This window comes from Chrysoperla carnea, chromosome 1 (genome assembly GCF_905475395.1).
Source record: "Chrysoperla carnea chromosome 1, inChrCarn1.1, whole genome shotgun sequence".
Taxonomy (NCBI): Eukaryota; Metazoa; Arthropoda; class Insecta; order Neuroptera; family Chrysopidae; genus Chrysoperla; species Chrysoperla carnea.
The window spans coordinates 122,641,413-122,661,762 of record NC_058337.1 but is presented as its reverse complement, the minus strand read 5'-3'; positions in this window follow the sequence as shown (position 1 = coordinate 122,661,762).

The window sequence follows — 20,350 nt, the reverse complement described above, 5'->3', positions numbered from 1 at the left end:
TTGGAATTGAATAAGCAAAGTTAATAAAGGAAAACAGAAAGACAAAATAATGTTTACCTTCCAAAAATTACAAAGAAGTTCGAAAAGATAAAGTCAATATTTTATATGAAAACAATATATTCATGGGAAACACCTTTTTTATTTGATTTTTATGTTCGAGTTTAAGGAAATTTAAATTTCAAGGTAAGTTTGTCAAGAAAAGCTTCATACTGCTGTGTATTAAATGATAGTCTAAAAAATACTATGCAAAAATCAAAAAGCTAAGCTATGTCCATGGAATCATGGAGCACCCTATAAAGTGCGACCAACGCAACGGTGGAGTAAGCAAAAGAATATAGACAATCCTTAAATTTAGAGAACAAGACAAAATTTCTGATCAGGCTTACATGTCTAGTTATTCCTTTATTACTGAGTCAGAGGGTATTATGTAAATATGATAACATTCAGAGTAACTGTTGCTGCAAATTTCAGGGTACTCCTAGAATACTCCTTAGATTTCATCCAATCCCATTGAAAACGTAACTGTACCAAATCAGAACATCGTGGTATTCATTTACCAGGTCCAAAGACAAAACATTATATTAATAATTTTTTTGACAATTAATATTAAAAAAAGGCTGAAATAAAACTAGTTTTTTCCATTCGGTATTTTATAAATATAGTGTCATTAAAATTGTCTATCATTTCACTTGAATAAAAGTGATAATTGAAAATTATCAACGAAAAACTGAAATTATGTTATCATGAAAATATCGAAGCCTAAAATATTTTGTTAACAGAAAACTTTTACTTTAAATTACAATATTAACGTCAAAACTATTTGCGTGGGTATATACTTTTCAATTATGTTCTTGTTTATTAGGTAAAAGTTTCATGAATATTTGAACGGTGAATTTACATTTTGAAAATATATGTACCTGTTAAAGAGAATTTGCAAAATATTCATTCTGGCTGAATAAATATGATTTGTAAAATTTAAATAACGGTTTCCAAAAGCAAGATAATAAAAGAAAATGGCTTTCTGTGAAACTTTTTTTAACCTATCCTATAATGTTCTTTGGATCATTCAGATCAAAAGCTACCTAAATTTTTAACTAGAAGTTTTCGAGCTACGGACGATCAGAGCTACGAATATATTATATTTATAGTACCTATATAACTTGGAAAATGGCTTTCTGTGAAACTTTTTCAAATCGCCTCAAAAGTTTTCTTCGGATCGTTCTGATCAAAAGCTCTCACGGCCATAAAATTTTTTTACTGGCTCGAAAACTACTTGTTAAAAATTTTTTTGATCGTGTGATATTTTGATCAGAACGATAGAGGAAAATTTTGGAGGTGATTTGAAAAAGTTTCCCAGAAAGCCAAAACCCTAGTTATATAGGTACTGTAAATATAATATATGTTTCACGAAGACCTCTTTGTAAGAATGCTCAAGTTTCTAAAAGCTGGAAATATATAAGTTTGACTTTCAATATCCAGGCTGTTAAATCGTACCTAATGAAAGAAAAGTTTGAATGCAAAATTCCCTTCTCTGAAATTGGTTGATAAATTTGTGGAAAAATTTTAAATTTTTGCATCGCATCATTCATTTTACTTTAGTTGGGTATTTAAGGATGTAAGAGCATGGTAGTGGGGGCACAAATTTAAAAATAGATATTTTCAATTTTGAGGATAAATTTATATTATTACTTGACGATATAAGACGAAAAGTAAGAATAAAATTTTTCGATATCTGGCTTAATTTTCAAAATATCGTAAATTGAAAATTTTGTTTAATTATTTAGCTTTCGATATTTCGAAAACCAAGACACATATCGAAAAATTTTATTTTTATTTTTCGTCTACATTCATGAAGTTATAACAAAATTCATTATCAAAGTTGAAAATAAGATAAAAATAATTTCAACCCTTAATCTACCCTGCTCTTACATCCCTTATATGGACGGTGACACTTAGTTTTTTTCTTTTCTAATTCATTGCTAATATGTTTACTTTCTATTAAAAAGTTTTTTTTAAATTTGTTTTCATTCATTCCAAATGAAAATTATCATAAACTTCCAAAATATGTCGTTTTTTGAGATTTCTCCATAAGAGCCAATGTATTTTATATCGATTTTTAACGACTTTTTTCTTAAAAATTTGCACGGTTACCTAGGCTGAAATTTTAACCACATATTCTTTGAGTAAAAGACTACCTACAAACAAATTTTGAGCCTTTAAATCAAACATTGTTGTCATGCTCATACATCCTTAATGATAAATTTTGTAAAATGTAATGTATTATACGAAAAGTCTATTAATTTTATTTTGTAATAGCTGTAGATTTAGTAAAAGTTTATGAAAAATATTTAATGTTTTCTTATTGAAATTCCAACCTTGAAAATTCGTAAATATTACGTCGAAAATATTAACGACGCTTGAGCTTTGATATTAGTAACTATCAAAATTATGGAGCTTAATGTGTCTAATTTTATTCTCAATATTTGAAAGAATCCTTGTCTGTAATCACGATCCTTTTTCCCAAAACTATATCACTTTCTCTAATAAATAAAAAAGGTATACTTTCTATTAAAAGCGAAAGTTTTTTTATTAAATAATAAATTTAAAATACTTGTCATTTTGAATATGAAAACTGACAAAATATGTTATTATTAAGTCACAAATAATAAAGGCATGTTTTTTTAACTGCCAATAGGAAAATTCTTGTAATTGGTCCGAAAATTCAAATCAAAATTTTCAACTTATCTTTACGTTTCATAACCAGGACAATATATTAACCACATTTTTAGATATCTGTCTGTATGTACGCATGTGTGTTCGCGTTTGTTCGGTATTTTTTCGTTCACGATTTCTTGTAAATGAAACTTCAAAACGATTTCGGATTTTGGGCCAAACGTTGCCTAATAACATTAATACGTGCTAAAAAGACTTACAAAACAGCGAATAGAAATTGGGTCGTTTTGAGGAGAGGAGAACAATAAAATTTAAAATTCTTATACAATAATTTATAAAAATATATAACGAATATTAAATTTTATTATTTTGTATAATTATATATTTTTTAAAGCTGCGTGGAGCAGTGATTTGTAAGCTTATCCTAGGGCTTCTTGCATAGGAGGGACGTGTTAAGCCTTACACATCTTTTTTATAGCATAGTTATTAATATTGTAGTGTTATAGAACAGTAAAAGAGGCTACAAAAATCAGCTAATAACGGAAAAAGAAAGAAGTCGCTCGCATTTTGCTAAAACCTCATGGAATGTGTTTCTTAGGTGTCAAATATCACTAGTAATGCATGAGTCAGTAGTGCAAATGTTTGTTTATTTGTTAATAAACAATAAATTTTTAATTTAATGAAACGGTCAATGTTAAATTTTATCTAAGAAATTTGTAATTAGGCAACTTGTATGACGTAAATGTTAAGTGTTTGTCAAATAATCGAAAACTATTATTATATACATGTATATAACGTATACGTAATTCAAGTTGCCTATTTATTAATTTTGTTAGTCAACTTTAATATTTACCATTCCATTGAATTAACAATTTGTTATTTATTAACAAATAGACTAACCACTAAACTCATGCGTTACTAATGATATTTGACACCTAAGAAACACATTCCATGACGTTTTAGCAAAATACAGGCGGTTTTTTTCATTTTCCTTTATTTGTAACATATTAAACTGTACTATTAAGGCATTTTTTTCCTATATGGGAAGTTGATGATGTGGGCCATATGGGTTGCACTCACGTGAAAAAGTGATTTATTCTATGTTGATGACAAAGACTTATTCTGACGTTTTATTAAAGAAATGTCTGTTACAATGTTAACAAAACATTGTCATTTATAAAATATCAATATAAGTAGTATATATAATATTATTTCAACATTGCGAACGGTTACATCTAGGAATCACAGTGTAGATGACATGTAAGGGGCAGAAGTATCTCTTAATTTAAAATTCTAGACTAAAAAATCTCTGTTCAAGGTAAGGGTCCAGATCACACATGTCAAAGGTCCGTGCGAAATCACTGCACGGAGATTTTATTACCAGTCCAAATATATCTGTTCAATCAGCCGGGAAGAAGTAAATCTTCTAAAATTGAAATAGTTTCGATTAGGTTTTTCCTACATGGCTGTATTGCAAAACATGGAAAGATAAGTAACAATGAAATTATGTACTGTTTTGATACCATACTCCGTCCACCCAACTTCATTCAGAGGAGAGATATAATAAACATGCCCAAAGTTTTCACAAAAAGCATAGATTTCATGAAGGTAAGTGGACGAAATTTGGTTAACAGTGGCTGATTTATTTATTTCTACCTATCTGTTCAGGTTCCGCGACACAACCATATCGAAAAACTCTCTCCGGAATTATTTCAATTTCAAGGAATATATACATAACTCCTCCCTAATTATGAATACGAAATCCAACCTTGTTACAAAATGCAAATAGGACGATAACTTTGACTGGTGTTAATATACTTAGGGCAGTCATTTCGAACGGTTTTTATCGGTGCACTTTCCGGGCCAAAACCAACTATGTCTCCAGTGACGTCCTCTATTTAGCTTGTTATTTCGAATTCATGTTCATAATAGAGACTTTAGATTATTCAGATGCCCAAAAATAGGTGAAAAATGAACTGAAAATTTCATCACATTCATACATTAATATCAAACTAAGAAAAGTGTGTTATTTGAATACGATTTTCACCAAACATACGCAGGGTGCATATGATGAGCCTCGAAGATATTTCATTCGAAGCAATTACTTTATGATAAGTCTATATTTAAAGGAACGTTCGTTTAATTTTCATAAAATTGTTTCTTTAAAAATATTTTTTATTCATGGGTGGCCACCGCCTACATTTACATAAGAAACAGTAATTCAGAATCACTAACAAAGCTTATATGATATGACTTTTAAAGAAATCACCTTTCTACAATTTCCGTTCTATATACAGCGTGTCCCAATGATAAGATGACAGAAATATATATTTTTTAGTTTTATGATAAAAAGTTACTATTTATAAAACTTTCTGCTGATCGAGATAGTAACATACCATATAAAAATCTTTAGTACAAATTTAACATTTTATCAATCCAAAATCTATACCTATTAAATAACGCAATTCTATCTCTAAGAAACATTGAAACTGCTGTTTAGAAAAAAATAAACGGAAAAAGAAGTTGAATTTATAAATTTACATTCGGTATTTTATTTTACAATAGATTTATTTATATTCTAATTTTTATTGAAAGCATTCTTATTGGAGTAAGAATGCTCCATTAAGTATATTTATTTTCTATATAAAATCACCATTTAAACATACGTGAAATATGTGGCACAGAAATAAAGATTACCGAAAGGTTGACGGGAGTGTTGAAGAGTTAAATATCTGTTACATCCCGTAGCCCGTACCAATGATTTGAATTTTTTTCTGGGAAACAGGGATCGTAAGATTAATATAATTGTTTTTTCTAATTTTTTTTTATTTGTTTTTTTATTGACACACTGTGTACTTTGATGAACTTTTCTTACAATCTTGACAGTTTTGACAAGCAAGAATGTTTATGAGAAACGTATTTTTGTTATTAAAAGAAATATAATTTATTCTCTTGTTTATTCAATCAGCGGCCACACTGTCTACGTCTTGTGTGTATCAAGCCCAAGTATCAAATTTTCTTTTATAATAATCGTCATCGAAGTTTCTCTTTTGTCTATGTTATCAATGTTGAAAGTTAACGTTATCGTTTGAGTTTTATTGTAACCGATATAAAGATAGACATTTTTACTTAAATAATTTTTTACCAAAAAAAAAAAAAAAAAAAAAAAACTTTTGTGAAAAAAGAAAAGTAAAGTCAGTGGCACGTGGTGTTTATCTAAAACATTAAATATTAACAAAAGTTTTGGTAGAGAGAAATAATATTCGTCTGTTTTTTATTTTTGAGATAATGAGAGACAGTTCCATAGGCGTCACTAGAACGAAATTATTTTGTGAGTATCAACGCATCAGAGATACTTTTTATCTGGAATATTTTCAAATGATTTAGATTTTTATTAAAACAAGTGTGATAAGCCGATACGGGTCTTCTTCCACGCTTATAAATGGTAATCATTTTAGACGGTTTGCTGTGCATTATTGTACTATGAGGTAGGTTGGTAGTATTTTTATATTTGACTGGCTTGATCCCGCTAGGCAAGGAGTATATTTGTGTAGTACTACCCAGATCTAAAAGTCTAACTGAAGTATGAATGATGTTAGACAATCTTTAGTAAAATAAATTAATTACTAAAGACTGTCTAACGCCGTTCATAATTCCTAAAGATTAAGTTTATGGATAACCTGACAATATAGTGGCAAAACTTTAGTAATCAAAAATAATGACAAGAAAATTGGAAACGTTAATTAGAATCAGAGGACTATTTCGCCTAAAAACTTGATTATAAATTGAAAAAGTAAAACAAAAACTACCCTTAATAGATCAGATTACGTCATTATCGAAACGAAAATGATACACACATAATTGGGTCTTCGAGGCATAAGTCAGGATCCAAAAGATACATCAACGTTTTCAAAACACACTTTGAAAAGAACATCAATATTGAAATCCAGAAAGTATTCAATTTGAGCCATCTCGCTCTTACTATCTGTTTATTATTGCAACACTGAGTGCGGTAATGGACTATTTTTTGCACACAAAATGAGTGAGAAAAGTATAGTTCTTATCTCACGAGCGTTGATAAAATAATTTTTTTATACATCAATTCCGTATCTTAATGTACTACATAAATAATTGATTGTAGGTATTTTATAAAGTATTTTTGCTTTTTTATGGTTTCCACAAAAACATGTCAGAAAACGTGACATTTTTTTATGAAAATATGTAACCGAACTTGTCTTTTATAACTTTTTCTTATAGTTATTATGAAATTTGAATAGATAGCTTGGTGATGGTTTGTAAACAAATGCACCCTGATAGCGTTGTCCTTTACGATGTTTGATATTTATTATTTTATTTTTCTAAAGTGGAATAAACTTTGTATTTTTATGTACTTCAAGTTTGGTAAAGAGCTTGGAATGATATGCTTAAATATTGTCTGTAGATTTCGGGACCGTATCCAGCATTTTTTTGTAGAACATTAAATGGTATTGTTAATGGTATTCGACAATTTTTGTATTCTAGAGACTTCGAAAATGATTGTTCATGTGCTTTTATTTTCAGGTAAAAATAGGAATATAATTGTCCTTTAGCCAAAGCATGACCTGAATCAGGTCAATATATACATACTAGTCAGTGAAATAATACTTTCCTGAATTCTCAAAGAAGAGAATACTTTTATCACAAATTTATAATTGCATGCTGGAACAACCCGACTAGAAATTTTACTGTGCGACCAATTGGGCCCCCATTGGGCTTCCCTATTGGGGTCCCTGATAGGGATGTCACGCAAAGACATATTGGGACCCAATGGGGAAATCCCACGTGTGTCCCAATGGGGAAATCCCACTTGTGCCCCAATGGGGATATCCCACTTGTGCCCCAATGGGGAAATTCCACTTGTGCCCCAATCGGGAAATCCCACTTGTGTCCCAATTGGGAAATCCCACTTGTGTCCCAATGGGGAAATCCCACTTGTGTCCCAATTGGGAAATCCCACTTGTGTCCCAATTGGGAAATCCCACTTGTGTCCCAATTGGGAAATCCCACTTGTGCCCCAATGGGGATATCCCACTTGTGTCCCAATAAAGGGAATCCCATTTATGCTCCAATGGGAAAACCCCTAAAAGGTCCCGTTTAGGCATCCTGAATCTATCATTCATCAGGAAAGCAAAGCATCCTTACCTTGGTCTCGATAGGAATATCCTGCAGACTACTCAAAACTATCTTATTCATTAACTATAAAAAAAATCAATAATAGTTGATTTGTTATTGTTTTTATTTATTAATAAAATTAACCATATAATACATAAATTAAAAAAAAAAAATTATTATTAAATAAATTATGTAAAGAAGCTCGTCAGTCATTATGTAGGTTCTATGTTTTTAGCAGGTTTTTCAATCTTTTGCGTCCTTAGAAATCGGAATCCATCCCAGTCACGAGCATTCCGGATGGTAGCAGACATGGAGGTTAAAATATCTTTGTCACTAAGATCGCCTCCTGACGTATTTTTCATTTTTTTTCGCATTACTTCTGTAATTTTTTATCGAATTTGAGTGATTAAGAAAAACTACCGTAATTAAATAGCTGCAATTACAATAAACTTTACCTTGTATGCATTGATAAAAACTAGTATCTTTAATACCAATTTGCTGTTTTCTCCTTTACCTTGTTTGGACGGAACGTACATCACAGCTAAATCACGTGAGATATAGCTTTTTATCACAGCAGTCATGTTCTTGTTAAGGCTATCCCCTTTATTAACCAATTGATGCATACGATAAACCTGAAGAACATCACATTACGCAATATGAGCAATATGTATTTTTAAATAATAGACCAAGAGTACTAAATGAAATGTATTAGTGAATTTTAAAAAAAATTCGTTACAGGGCAAACTCAGCGGAAAAAGGTCGATAAAGGGGTTACAAATGTTGGGTAAAAAATCCAACACCTGAATGTTTGCCGGTGAAGAGGGGTGGGGGTTTAAAGGCGTTCGCTGCGGTTTTTGGCGATTTGCGGCGTAAATACTCGTCCTATCAAAAAAAGTTAAATGTAAAAGTTGTTGATAACAAGAAAATCAAGAACTTTTATTCTTATCATTTTTTTACATAACCTCAATATTTCCGAATAAAACTTAAAAAACCATTTTTTTTGTTTTTTATTTTTTACTCCGCGAAAAAAAATGCAATTGTTATGCAATTTATACAATTGAATCTATTTGAACTCAAAATAGCCTGGAATTTTTTGTTTTTTTTCTAAGTTAAGTAGTTAAAAAAATTAGAAAGTTTCACACCAATGAAATAACGATTTCACGACATTGAAAAATGTGTGAAGAACCGTCTTAATAATATTATGACAAAATAATAATTTACCAAAGTTGTAATACATTAATATTTGCATACGACTTATTTTGGAAATCTTATTTTCTTTAAGATGCCGTTGAAAAACTTTTTAATTTTTCATATATAATTACCGCTACAGGCCAAGAAAGTTTTTTTCAGTTTTTTGATTTTTTGAGATTTCATAACACAATATTACAAGCATGCAATATGTATTGCATAAAAAAAATGGTTAACATAAATGAATGTGTATTTAATAAATACATAATTTTTCAGTTTTTTGCAATTTTAAGAATGTTTTTTGCATACAGTAATATATTTTTATTTTTTTATATGACAATTGATATCTTTACAAAGAAAATGACCGCTGCAGAAATCGTTTATCGTTAAAAAAAAAAACCTTTTCGAGGGACTTTAAAATGAGCCTATCATTACCAAAAAACGTTAATTTCTCAGATACTACTTAACTTAGAAAAAAAACGAAAAATTCCAGGCTATTTTGAGTTCAAATAGATTCAATTGTATAAATTGCATAACAATTGCATTTTTTTTCGCGGAGTAAAAAATAAAAAACAAAAAAAATGGTTTTTTAAGTTTTACTCGGAAATATTGAGGTTATGTAAAAAAATGATAAGAATAAAAGTTCTTGATTTTCTTGTTATCAACAACTTTTACATTTAACTTTTTTTGATAGGACGAGTATTTACGCCGCAAATCGCCAAAAACCGCAGCGAACGCCTTTAAACCCCCACCCCTCTTCACCGGCAAACATTCAGGTGTTGGATTTTTTACCCAACATTTGTAACCCCTTTATCGACCTTTTTCCGCTGAGTTTGCCCTGTAACGAATTTTTTTTTTTTAAAAAGTAGTACTCTTGGTCTATAAGAATTTCTTTCAATTATATCTAATTTACTTACTACTTGATTGCGAAAAGTGATGTCAGTATTGAGCAGTTCATTGAAATTAGCAAAAATTTCTTTGCTCTCCATTGGAATATCTATAGTTTTTAGTTTTTCACCGCCAGCGGCTCGAGTCTCTTCACATTCATTATTGCTACCGTCTTCACCAACATTACCACCACCACCACAGAAACATTTCTGTTTTATAATTTTTTTAATTTCTGTCACATCATCAGTAAGTTTGTCCAACAACGCTGAATTTTTAACAAGAGAACTGTTTACTTGGCCAATCTGTTTGCTAATACTTGTAAAGTATTTTATAACGCCACTCTGTGATGAATCTGTTAAAAGCCAAGCCATAGAATATTTTAAATAACATTTTTTTTTTCAAATTTTCGTTTCAATTTCTTTAATTTTTAATATTGAAAACTTACCTTTATCAATCTTTATCGGTTTTTCGCTAATCCGCGTGTTGATTTCCATAGATGGTCGGGTTGGATTCTGCTGTTCTAAAGGTTTCTTTGAATTCGATACATTGAAAAAATTATCTCCGTCACAGCTACTACTTTTAGTATCATCTAACTTCAAGTTTTTAGAATTATTTTTTGGTGATATTTTCGTCTGCTTTCGATCTTGCAACAAATTATTTATTGGTGAAGAGTCACTTGATTCGTGAGACGAGCTCGTGCGCAATAATTCACCGTTCCCACTCTGATCATCTATCCGTGATTTTTTAGAGTTTGACGTAAATGGAGAATCTAGCTTCAACTTTTTAGGATTATTGTTGGGTAATGTCTTCTTCCGCCTTTTATCTTCTAATAAACTTATTGCTGAAGAATCACTTGATTCGTGGGATGAATTCGTGTACGATAGTTTACTACTATGACTCTCATCATCTGTCCGTAATTTTTTAGATTTTTTCGTAAATTTCGAATTTTCTTTATTTTTATTATTTGTTTTTATTTTTTTTCCCTTATGGCGACTGCTTGAGGGACTCCCAAAATTTTTTTCTCCTGATTTAAGAAAAACAAAATTGATAAATTATTTATTACGAGAAACATAGATTTTATGTTTGAAATAATAAATATCTTACCTGAGTCATTGAATTCCAAATGAAACGATTTTAATTTGTTTTTTAAGTCATCAGAGGTACTTGTAGTTGTTTTTATTTTCGTCAATGACTTTTTTTCTTTTAAAAGTTTTAACTTCACTGATTCATCATTGTCAGTACTGAATGCATAAGGCTTAGTTTTTAAAATATTTAATCTTTCTTCAGCTTCTTTGAAATTGGCTATAAAATAATCAATGATTTGTATTTATATTTTAATGTATTAGTATAGTATTACTTACCAGCCCGCCCACGGATTTCGACGGGGTAATCAGACCAGTCGGGTAAAGGATCCTCTGATTTTTTAATCATTGATTGTAACAATTTGTATTTCGACTGGTCATACGGCCCAGGCATAAATTGACAACGAAAATTATCATTTTCAACACTGTATGTTAGCCAATTAACCGGAACAATATCAATTTCTTTATTAGATTCATTATTATTTAAAAACAGAACCAAATAGTATTTTGGTACCTCCCTATAAACAAATATCAAAATTATTAGATAAAAAAAATTAGTACGAAAATAAATTATTTCTGAAAATATAAATGCCTACGCGTTTATAACTAAAAATTAGAAACCCTTGTTTATTTATATTTTCTTGATCAACGCCTAATTACGGCGTATTAGTTGCTAAAGTAATTCAACTATATGAATTTCAAATACAAAATATAGATAGTGTACAAGGATCCTCGGACTGATAAAATAAGAAATATTTATGTTTAGTATCAAAACTTGAAAGTTCTCTGATATTGAAGTTGATACGACATACGATAATTTTTAAGATTTTTCAAAACAATAAATTATAAACAATAAATTATTTATAAAAAAAATTACACAGAAATGTAAAAAAACTACGAGTGTAAATGTTTAATGATCTTAAAGTTAGCAGACAGTTAACAATTTTCGGATTTTTTTTTTTCACCAAATGATTTACGAAAAAAAATTTGCACATGCTGCTTATATTTTAATTAATTAAATTTTCAATTTATTATTTTTGAAATACTTACAGTTCATTATATTCGATTAGATTAGACATTATCAATCACAATCATTAACATATACGTTCACTAAATAATATCACTTTAAACCGTAAAATAAAAAATTTCCTGCTTCACCGCTTCAATCACTGAAACATCTTTGTTTTACGTCTGACTGTCGACAAAAAGAATAGTGCGCACGCGTTAATCTTTTAGCTACACAAATACATACACAAATAGATAAATTAATTGTAATATCTTTGCATACACATATACATGCATCACAAAATACTTAACTCACACTTTACTGGTACATACACTGTGTGTGTTACACTTGCGCGCGCAACTTGATATAACTTGATAACTGAGATTCCTGGTATTTATTTTGCTAATACGAGAAATATAATAATTTTTTTTAATAATTAGGATAAAACAAAAATAACATAATAAACATTTAAGTTTTAAATGTTTTTAAAAATGTCTTAAAAAGTATCACCACTATAATATGTATTTATATTATTTTTTTACATTACATGTGTAATAATGGCATTACATACATTTTTTTTTTATTATTTATAGTGATTTCAAAACATACCATTTTTTTATCTACATCATTTAAAGGATATGTTACCGACGGACACCTTCTTTCACTAACGATCCACATGTTTAAATACTCTGAACTACATGGATATTCATAAATCGGTCTAATTTTTTTTAATTTTGTGCCTCTTATGAAAATATTATTTTCCCCAGAAGGTTTAAAAATATATGAAACTTTAATAACTTCTTTATTTTTTAATAAAACGGTATTGTTTGGATGTTTTGATGTAATAATTGCCCCTCTGAATTGAATACTTATGATAGGCGTATTATTAAAATCATCATCATGAGATTGTTTAATAATTTTAATATTTGGTGGGATTGTAACGGTTTCAATATTTTTAAAGAGTAATTCGTTCATCCTTCGACAAAGTTGCGAGAGGGGTTTATTACCATTGCGAATAAGTCTTCCTAACTTTCCAAGCTCACTTTCAAAGGGATAAGCAGATATTTGCGGGATCGAACATCTCATATTTTCAACATCATCAGCAAGATGGATGAGGCTATGCATATTTGAGATGAGACACTGTTTACCATATAATATTATAGATGTTTCGACAAATAGTCTTAAACAATTTTTAGCTTGTCCTTGCTTTTCAACTGCCAGATCTTTAGAGGCCAATATTCTTATTCCTACGTGTAGAAGTAAAAAGTGGTTATAAACATCCGATGACAATATTTTTTTGAAAATCACTGGACCAGCATACAATAAAATAAATTGATACTCAGTAGCTTTAAATTTAGCAACATCATCCAATGATCTTGTTGTTCTTTGGAAATCTTGAGGAACTTGATTTTTCATTTGAAAAAGTAGATCACTTAGTAAATTTTTCAAAGTTTTACTCAATTTTACTTCTTTGATATTGCCATTAAGCCAGTAATCCATAATTTTTTTAACAATACCTAAATATACCAAGTGCATAGAATCTAAAACAAAATCATTTATCATGTCAACAGCAGGGTTTATCTCGAGCAAGGGTGAAACTCCTGTGTGGTGTTGAGAATTACGTTGATCTCTAAACGAATTGTTTGTCCTTGGTGTGCACTGATTATGATGTATTGAATAAATAGTTCGTCGATCTACTCGCTGACCTTTCACTTCGCAGCGTTCACAAGCCCAATAACCTCCATGCCCCTTTATACATTTAATAAATGCTCGAGCTGGTGTATCACAAATGAAGGCTTTTATCGATACTTGGAATATTACATCATTTATTTGTACACCGGTATTTTGAAGACGGTTAATTTCTGCGACAAATTTTCTCAAATAATTATTCACATTGTTTGGTTTCTGCTTTCCACAATAAACAGCTGTTACAAAAGGTTTGTAAATATCTGGCTCGTTGAAGACTTTGCATAAAATTGGCCAAAATTGGATCGAGCTTGATTTATATAAAGGTACACCATCTACATTTACCAGTAATTGCAAATGATGAACTTCATGTAAATCAGAATTTACACTTTTTTTTAGGTTTTCCTCTATTCCGAAGTATACAAAATCTCCCGAGTCATTATTATCTAATTTTTCAATCTCATATTGAAACTTTTCAGTACCTAAGAACGTTTTTGCACACTTAGGTAGCATAGGATATTTTTCCCTCCTTAAAATATTCAATAATGAGTCGAGACGAGTATGTGGAATGGGAGGATCTGCCAATGCCCACTGCCGAAGTTCCTCAACGTCATTCCAAATCTCTTCATTGTTGTCATTTAATATTTCTTCGTCCTCATCACCTTCTAAAAAATGTTGATCATTTTCTTCAGACTCATCAACGGATTCACGATCAGAAACTTCCTCACACTGATCAACAGATTCACCATCAGAAACTTCCTCATCTTCAGATTCATTATTAATAGATACACTTGCGAATCCATCATTTAAAAAAATATTTTCATTAGATTCTATATTATTATTTCCAACTGTTCGATCTTCGAAATCATCAGATACATGTAAATATCCTGCGGAAGGGCCATCAGATGCTGAAGTATCGAAAACTTGCTGAAATGACTCTCGACACCTTTGTTTCCTTAAACGAGCAAGTTCGCGTCGAGTTCTATTGAACTTGTTAGCATTTAACATTTTGTAATAATGTGAAATATGAGTGGCACATACACTACACCATTAATCCTTTGTGTAGAGCCCGACAATTTGTTTATCAAAAAAAGAAATCTAAATTGGGCTTAACAACAACAACTCTCACCTATGCACGCAAGAATAAGACTGGATGGTTTTTGTTTCATATTCGCTCGTTATGAATTCCGACTTTTTAAGACAGATGTCACGTCTTGTAAAAAATTATATGTGATTTGTCGGGTGCGAAGTTTCCCACTTAGGTTCCACACAGAGCCCATTAGGGAAAAATTACATTAAATTTTTTTATTTTCACGTTGGGATTTCCCACATATGTCCCACACAGAACCCAATTGGGAATAATGACAATATTTTTTTTTTCCACGTTGGGCTTTCCCACATAGATCCCACAGAGAAAGCAATTGAGAAAAATGACAATAATTTTTTCAATTTTATGTTGGGGTTTCCCACTTAGGTCCTACACAGAGCCCATCAGGGAAAAATTACATTAAATTTTTTTATTTCCACGTTGGGATTTCCCACGTATGTCCCACACAGAACCCAATTGGGAAAAATGACAATATTTTTTTTTTCCACGTTGGGCTTTCCAACTTAGATCCCACACAGAAACCAATTGGGAAAAATGACAATAACTTTTTCAATTTTACGTTGGGCTTTCCCACGTAGGTCCCACATAGAACCCAATTGGGAAAAATGACAATAATTATTTAAATTTTACGTTGGTATTTCCCACTTAGGCCCCACACAGAGCCCAATTGGCAAATATTGACCATCAATTTTCTTATTTTTGTTTGGGATTCCCGATTGGGTTCTCATTGGGCCCTCATAGGGATTTCTGTTTGTAAAAATGTTCTTTATAAAAAAATAAACAACTTTTGTTTGAAATTTTTTTTTGTAAACTTCACTGTTTACCCACGAGGGCGCTTATTAGGTGCAAATTTTATAGTATGCATTAATATGGGAATATCAGTGTGTGTGTAGCTATTTAAAAGTGGATATCTTTTTTTATTAACGTGACGTCAAAAAACAAACGGTTGCTTCATGAACACTGTCTATACATGGTATTTCAACAATTAACTCAGTCAATTGTTTTATTTCACTTGTTTTAAGTTATGTTTAAGCCTGAAAAATAGCGTAATAATAAACTTACTGAAAACACTGAAACACTGAAAATAATATTCTACTTAACTTGTAAACAAATGCACATAGATAACCATTCTCTACGTTGCTTGGCTTGTAGTTTTTATCTCATAGACAAGAGATATTTGTCGAGAAATTATAGAATGAATCAAGGTAGGTACATTGTTACCTTAGTATACCTTATAATTTGTTTTACCTAATTTAATATTTTGAACTAAATTAACTTTTTAATGGGAAACATCATTTTCTGTCTACCAAATATTATAGATAATATAATAAAATTGCTTAAACAATATCGGATGACAAAAACCAGTTGCTTTAAAGGTTGTAAAAAGTTAAGCCCTTATTGCACTCACCTTAAGTAAAATTTTGATAATTGAATCTGTACACTTTTAATAAAATCGAATATTATAATTTTGTCCCTATTAGTTAAATAAGACACATAGCATATAAATTGTTAAAGATAGATTAATAAAAATACAAAATTTTTCGGGTTTCTCTATTTGGGTACCTATCCTGAACGTATATTTGATATAATCCTTGGGCCTTGATTCCTGGACTAAAAGTTGGTAGGACACAAACTCTCTTTCTTTAACTCTCTTTAGATCTTTCGTTTGTAAAAATTAAGCAGAAAATTGTAAGCTATGGAAAGAACTTAGTAGCGTAAAACCTTAATTTACTAGTTTTGTTATAGATTAAGTAGGTTAATTAGAAACCAAAAATTATAAAAATTCAAAATTATTATCCGGAAAACTTATCTTTCGTTAAAACCTTTAGCCAAACTATTATATTATTAACATTTCAAAACAAAAAACATAACCAAATAGCCGTTCTCAAGTGATACCATCTAACAGAATTTAGTTTTATTTATAACAAGTGAAAATAAACAATTGACTGAGCTAATTGTTGAAATACCATGTATAGACAGTGTTGATTACTCTGTTACATTACACATAAATACATGTGACACATATATAACTGATTTTCCCATATAATACATACAATACAATTTGCACCTAATTTGCTCTCTCACGGGTAAACAATGATGTTTACGAAAAAGTCTTCCAAACAAAAGTTGTTTTTTTTATAATGAACATTTTTTACACTAAAACTTTTACTCTATCTCTAACGGCTTACAAGATAGGTCCTACGCACAAGACCCAATTGTCCTCATTTACGAACTCGACCTCACTTTTTACGTCCTAAGCACGCTATAAAAATTGCAGATTGATATGTCTTTTAGTTTAAGAGTAGTCGTGATGACAGACGGACAGACGACAGACAGACAGACAACCGGAAATGGATTAATTAGGTGATTTTATGAACACCTCTACCAAAATTTTGTTCATAGTATCAATATTTTTAAGCGTTACAAACTTGGGACTAAACTTAGTATACCTTAGTATATTTCATAAACATGGTATAAAAATGTTATTTAGTTGTAAAACATTGTGATTTTAATGATTACATTTTACTTTTTTAATTATTATTATTTTCCTTAATTATACGCTATGATAAAAATATTTTGTTTTGACAGTTTGTATTGAAAGTCATGCTCTTTAATTTACATGAATTGGTGTCTAATTTTTCAATGTTATACCTAACCTTTTATTATATTATTATTCTGTTATTAAAATAATTTAATACGAGACACGTGTAAAAAATATTTTCATATCATAGTACAGAGTGGGGCAGAGGTATGTGCAATTTTGAAAACGCTGTAAAAAGAAATCCCAACAATTTTTCACAATGATAATTTTATCACATTAAACTTCATAAAATGGTATTCTGTTTTTTCAAGTAAACTCAGATTACTTAGTTGAAGAAATTTAATATCTTATAAATTTTAACTTGACATCCGTCGAGACGTAGAAATTTTTGCAGGTGCAGTATTGCATTTAGTCACCTAGTGCTACAGCATTGCAAAGGCAGAAAAGGCTTTCACTTCTTAAGCGCAATGCCATGATGACCGGAATGAAACGTGACTTACTGATTTCCGATACAATTTTTCTCAATTAACAACCTTTCATATTATTTCTCCGGCCTGTTCTTCTGTCACTTCACGACGATCTTATTTCTTTATCAAATTCTATGATTTACACCTCATTTGAAAGCTTATTGTGCTGGCTAATAACAAAAATAGCGGTGGCTAATAACTGGCGGTTTAAAAATGTACCGCACAGATTTGGTGGGGAACTGAATTAGCTCTTAAGATATAACTTTGTTCAGTATGTAATTTGGATATCATATCTGTTATCAAATTGCCTATTCACTATAAAAGAAAGTAAATTACTGTTGATATTGTATCACTTATATATTATTTCTTTAGCCTGTTTCGAGCCACGGGTACCGCAATGCAGAATTCGGCATGGGTCGACTAGTATTAACTTAATATCACCATTAATTTTCTTCATTAATCAAACTTCTTAAATATTTTTTTTTGTAGTTTATGGTGGCGAAAAGATAATTTGGCTCAAAAAGATGTGATTACTTGTAATAGTATTTCAAACTTCTCTGTCCCATAGTGGATAGTCTAAACTACATATTATTGTAAATAGTTAATATTTCAATTATTATTATATTTTGTTTGCATTACTCTAAAGAATACACCAAATGCCTGAAGCAATTCTAATAATAACTAAGCAAAACATGAGCTATTTTGATAAGCTTGGTAGTTGCTATGTTGATAAGTTTGGATTCGAAAATTTTGATGGAAGAAGATAGTTTTTAACCCCCGTGTGTGTGTGTCTGTGTTTTTGTCTGTCTGTGGCATCGTAGCGCCAAAACGTATGAATCGATTTTAATTTTTTGGATTTCATTTGAAAGGTGATTCAACGGAGAGTGTTCTTAGCTATGTTCCAAGTGCGAGATTAGTTTTTCGTACACGAAAAAACTAAAAAATTGGAGAAGATCTTCAAAATCGATTCAGTTTAGAAACGTCATGATGTATAATTTTAACATATAAATAATTCCTATGGAAATGAATGGTCAAATAAACCTGGCTCAATTCATTTTGAAAAGTGAAATGGTAAAATAATCAGGTAATTCAAAATAATAATTCAAAAGAACAAACTGAACTCAAATATTTCAATAAAAGTATTTCCAAAAATTTGTCCCAATAGCTCTCTAAGTATCTTTTTCATCTCATCTGATGTCCTTGACCATCACATTAATATTGATTTAAGAAGGAGTGTTATGAGTTTAATGTGTTTATCTGTGCGTCCTTGTGTTTCTCAGTGACATCGTAGCCCTTAAACGGTCGAACCGTCTTGATTGAGAACATTTTATAGCTAAGTTTCCAAAAATCGGTTTTAAATCGGGTTTTAATCAGAAATAAATCGCATTTGTCGGGGGTTTTTTAAATTTTGTAAATTTCACTTCTCATCTATAAAATCTTCTATCGAAACGATTCGATAATTATTTTATACAGAAGTAGAAAACAGGTACCGACTAAAACACTCGTTTATAATAGTATGAACAAATGCAGCCTCTCATTTCACTTATTTTGATTGTTTCTGACAAAATCATTTTCAAACTTTTTTATTCAAAAACTTTTTTTGTAACCATCTACATGTAAAATTGTCTAATAGATTGTTTTTTTAAGATTTTTGAGATATATAAATAAATTTCCATTTTCATATTTTATTATTGACTTTTTAATATAAAACATTTTCCTAAAACGGAAATATACCTACATAATATTAACTCTTGTATGATAAAGTTTAAATTTGTTTTATTTGTTTGTTCTGAATCACTTTTCAAACCAATTTAATGAAAAGTTTTAATGGTGGTTCGTTTGAAAAATGTACAGAGTGAGCCATCTTTTATGTCGATATGAATACATTGAATAATTTTTGCATTTGTCAAGCGATTAAGTTGATTAGACATATTTTTGAAACGATAATTCAGTATAATTTAAACCATGAATCATCGCTTCAAATCGAAACAACGCGGTAAGTTAGTGATGCTATACATTGAAAATAGTCGTTCAGTTGTATTAACTCAACGTGCATATTGTCGAAAATATCGCGGTCAATAGGCACTGCCTGACACGATTATTCGTCGTTTAGTGCCAAATTTTGTTGAGCACGGGTCGGTGGGAGATTGTCAACATGCCGTTCGTCAACGACCAAGACAGAGAGAGTGTTTCCCAGATCCCAAAAATGTCCTATCGTCATCAAACAGTCGCTTGAATTGTTGACACTAAGCCTGATTATTTTGAGCAAATTTTGATGACCTGCGAAGCCCATTTCAAGCTCTCTGGCCGTGTCAATAATCAAAATTGCCATATTTGGGGGAAAGAAGAATACACACGAGGTTCATGCAACGCATTTATACATGCCTAAAAAGTGACTGTTTGGACCGAAACGCAGCAAAAAAGGCACAGTTCGTTTTCACTTTCAAAATTTTATTGATGTTAAATTAAAAAAAAAAACAAACAAATTTCAAAGGACCAAATTGATTATTAAGCATCGACCTTATTGGTAGACAAATTGGTTGTTTATTTCAAAGTTTT